Here is a 4,568-nt window from a genome sequence, read left to right as displayed (position 1 = left end):
CATATTTTCTTTTTTTAGCAGGCAAGATAAAAATCTTCATATTTACCCTAGTGTTCAGGTGAACGAAAGTATACGATATAAACCTGGTCAAAATTGTTAGGGAAAAATCTTCTGCTAGGTGGCGTTTCTCTAATGGAAACTTATAGGCTGTGTATTGCTGGTTGTCTTCGCACCTACGAATCAGTCTGTCATAATAATGACTAATCATTAAAAAACACCTCGCCGTAGGCAGTGAACGGTAAACGTAGGGTGTTAATAAGCCATGTGATATTTACCATCAAGCATCTGACTGACAAACTGATAACACATGAGTTTATCCAAGACATGCCTCTGATATTTCAACGCTTACTCGAGTTATTTTTAATGGCCGCCCTTTTGGAGTGAGTTCGTTTACATTAAAAATTAAAGTAACCAAACATAATAAATATTTCTTGAGTGTCGCATTCCTTTTAATCTGTGTGAAGTAGAGCTAAAATTTAAGTGAATTTTATGGTTTTAATTGTCGTAAATATGGTAAAATTTACTTTTGGAATAAAAATATTTCCAGTTTTCTATGTATTGATTGTTAGCCCATCTACGTCCACCTAAATTGATCTATCCAAGGCCCTAAAGTTTCTCAATATCTTTTAATTTTCCTTCAATTTACTGCCGTTACCGAAACTTCTAAATGGATGATTTCCATTCTGATCCAACAGTGTCGTGTGGCAATGGAAACGCATCGCAATTTTTAGACCAGCACAAGTCAGTAATATCCGAAATGATTTATGGTTCTGCATAATACGTTCATTTATTATGCAAAAAAAATCAGGCAATAAAAACATTATGCGATACCAATTTGCACTTTAAGTTAATTGCAGAGAAATCTCTTGTGGTATCCCCAATCCCGGATTCTTCCTCACTGCCCCTGCGATAAGGAGCCTTTGATGACAACTTGTTTTTATTTTACCATGTTAATTCACAAATTAAATTCAAAACTGCAAATCTAATTTCCTCCATTCGTGCTGCAAATAACCCAGCTCCAACCTCGGCCATTCTAGAGTGTAATTTCCCCGTATATACACGAAACTTCTAGATGCTATCTTTGCACCTCAACTCGGCCTATCGTGACGTAATATTCGGACTTTTGCACGCCATATACAGGACGGTCCAAGAAAGCACCCCCCTTCATCAACAATCCCTGTGAGGAATCGCTCCACTCGGTACAATAATATGGTGTTTTGCATTTTAATCGAAGTTCCTCAACTAAAGGGGACAAGGGGGCGGAATCCTGTGTTTTTTTGTCTTGATTTAACGCGCTTCATACGGAGGTGTCGCTGTTGCCATGGCGATGGCATGGTCAAGGCCAATTAATTTGGAAAGTGTAAGGACCTGAAAATATGTGGTATTGATTAGGAACATGCTTATAAAAGACTTTCTTGAATAAAACATTCGAACTTAACTGCACTACTAGGCCCGCATAAAAGAAAAATACCACTTTTGTACGGTTTAAGTATAAATGGATCTCTCTCCGTCGTGCATAATGATGAAAGGTTTAAATAATTCAGCTGGTCTAGTTCCACTCTGTATATTGAAGCAAAGTACATGTAAATGAGCGTTACGCCGATTAAAATGCGGACATTGTTTTCAAATGGCACTTTAATCTATTTTTTTTATCAGCTATTGATGATATAGCTAGACCGTTGACTATGTTTTCCCCGAATGCAAAGTGCACATATTTGGAAAATTCATGGTTGGAAGTTTGTGTGAAATTCAAACACGCTAGACTAGAATTGGGAGTTCTACGATTTAACGTTTTAGAAAGTTTACCCAACGTTTATTATATGGTATGTGTGGGTGCGGGTATCTAAGCTTGGAAGCTCGTAAAATCCTTTATACGGTCATACTTTAAGGAACAAAGCACCTTTGTTTAATCCTTATGAACCCTTACGTGAGTTGCCTTTTTATTATCCAGGGGGTACTAAAACTAATAACGGCAATTTACTATTCACGATCATTAACTGCTGCGTCCAAATAAAATAAATCCGCCATAATTTCCTTCCTGCTACCTCGAATTAGGGCGCCATACATAGTCCGCAGGAACGGGATTCGGTATGCATGCAGCTATAAAAATATTCCCATATCGCGTGCCGTACCTTATTTTTCCTTGTTTCGTAATTAATGTCATAAAATGAATCTTTATCGTTGCGCAGGATCTAAGGGAAAACTGCCGCGTGTGGAGCCAGATGAAACGAATGTGGGGATTTTTCTTCCGTTGTAACAAGAAAAAGTTAAAGGAAATTGAACGAACTTTGTGTCGAAGAACCACCTTGTGCAACGTAGGACGTGCTAAAGGCACTCAATGCGTCCATTTCAATACAGGGTGAGCCAGATGAGTTTACTATATTTACAAACATTCAACTATAAAGCAGAGGAATGTAGTGACCCGCTTAAGTGAAACACTCCGTATAAATACGTGTGCGGTAGAGCCTCGCTGGCTTTGAAACTCGACAAAACTCACACGGAACCTTCTCAGAAACATCATAATTTGATGAGATGTGACTCGCGACGCGCGGTTTCGACGTTCAAAAGACACGGCATCTCCTTATTTTAAATAAAAAAGAATTGCGTTGCAAATTGATTACTAAATTGAGTATATTTTCTACAATACCATGCTTCGTAGCTTAACCAAACCCTTAAAATATCTCCTTATAAAACCGCCCCTATATTCCCCGACTCCCACACAACATAATGATTTTCTTTCGTGACACAAATCACCCAATGAAAAATGCCTTTTAGCCTTTGTGATTTCCTTCATAAAGGTCGATGTCTGCCCACACCACCCGTGAATAGTTTGGCTGAATATTGATAATAAATATCCCCCAAATTACATTTTCCGTTTACTCCTAATAATTTTAGGTCACAGGCCTATTACTGGAGGCCGAGCGCAGAAAACTCACAGTCCTGCAGAGGGAACTGCAAATAGCTCTCGAAGAAGGTGGTTCTATTAAGGCGAAAGAGCATCAGAAACAAGAGTTATTAGCGGCAATTACGTAAGTACATCGATAATTAACAAGTATTAAATAAGTGAAAAGCGATGCCTGTTGCGCCATCTGTGAGTGGATACCCTAACATGCGATTGAAATTGCAGGCGGATTCAAGCGCAGCATGATCATTTGGACAAGGAATATAGAGAACGGGCGCTAGGGGCGCTGATATCGGCCAATTCGAGGGGATCAGGCAAGGTAAGACAGATGACGACAGTGGCAATGTGTTTTCCGGTTTATTGATTAAATTTCGAGTGTGAAAATACAACTGCCCTGTTCCTTGATATTTTTCCACATCTCATTTAGTTTCGAGATAATTTAAATAAACCTAATAATTAATTAACAACAGAAAATTTACAAAAACGGCTACCACTATGATAATACATGAAGCAAATATTCTTTTAAATGACTAACGAACTCTTTCGAAAACACCAGGGTTATTTCTTTACGGCCCTGTATTTCGGAAATGAAGCAATTCCGACGTATGTTTCTAGGCACCTTTTTGGATATTTGTGCCCCAGGGAATTTGCAATATTCTCTTAAGTTTGCGGCGAGTGTTCTGGAAGTACCTCATATAATACTGAGTGTGCAGGGTAATATGAGAGGTTCTACTGAAAGTTGCTTATTTAAGTCTTTTAAAGGAAACAATAATTCATTACTGGGCATTTTCAGCTTACTTAAGAGAGCAATTAGGAGATATCAAAGGGTTCTTTCAGCTTAAAAAGCACTAAAATAAACAAATAAGTGAGTTAAAATACCATATCATTTTGCTTCTTTTGAGATGCCCTTTGAACAAAAAGTCTTATCGATATTCATTTATTTCCTTTAAACCGCAAACCTGATGATTGATGATAACCTCTTCCGTCACAGACACAGCTAATCCTAAAAAGCCCACTTTTTGCCATAGGTCTTCGCCTCTGTTGTTTTCGACTGTTCCACTTCGATAATCACTTTTCTCTAGCCCCAAAAACAGAAACATTACATTAAAATGTAAAGCGCATAGGCGTAGTTGGTCTTAGCTCATATGCCCTAATATAAGAATATGCAAATATCAATGAAACGCCTCTGACTTTTCCATCCATTCCCCCTAGTCAAGACATAAATTTAATTAGATACCGGGTCCGCAATAAATAGCATCCTGCGTGTTGCACGAAGGACCTTTTTTCCATTAGGACAAAAATAATTGAAAATAAATAAAAACTCACAAATTCACATATTACCTGATAAACGCATCTACCACTGGCTTTATAAAATTAAAAAAGCGTTCGTTGATCCAGGGCTCGTTGTTTATAAGCGCCTTGACTCGCCTTTGGATTCGCGCGTCTGGATAAGCGTCGTGACGTCGACGTCGAGCGCCGCCACGCGGTTCTGGATTGAACCGACGTTTAAAACACTGGGAATACACCCCTACGTTTTCCTTGCTTGTTTATAACGTGCGTTGCCCTGCAGCCCTAGATTGCACGAAAATTCTTCGACCTTTCAAACTCCCTTAAAAACCTATCAAAAACTCTTGCTTATTAGTGCGTTCGCTATAATAGTGAGTGT

Source organism: Euwallacea similis, chromosome 20 (genome assembly GCF_039881205.1).
Source record: "Euwallacea similis isolate ESF13 chromosome 20, ESF131.1, whole genome shotgun sequence".
NCBI classification, from domain to species: Eukaryota; Metazoa; Arthropoda; class Insecta; order Coleoptera; family Curculionidae; genus Euwallacea; species Euwallacea similis.
The sequence above is the reverse complement of the archived record's forward strand: the minus strand, read 5'-3'. Positions refer to the sequence as shown.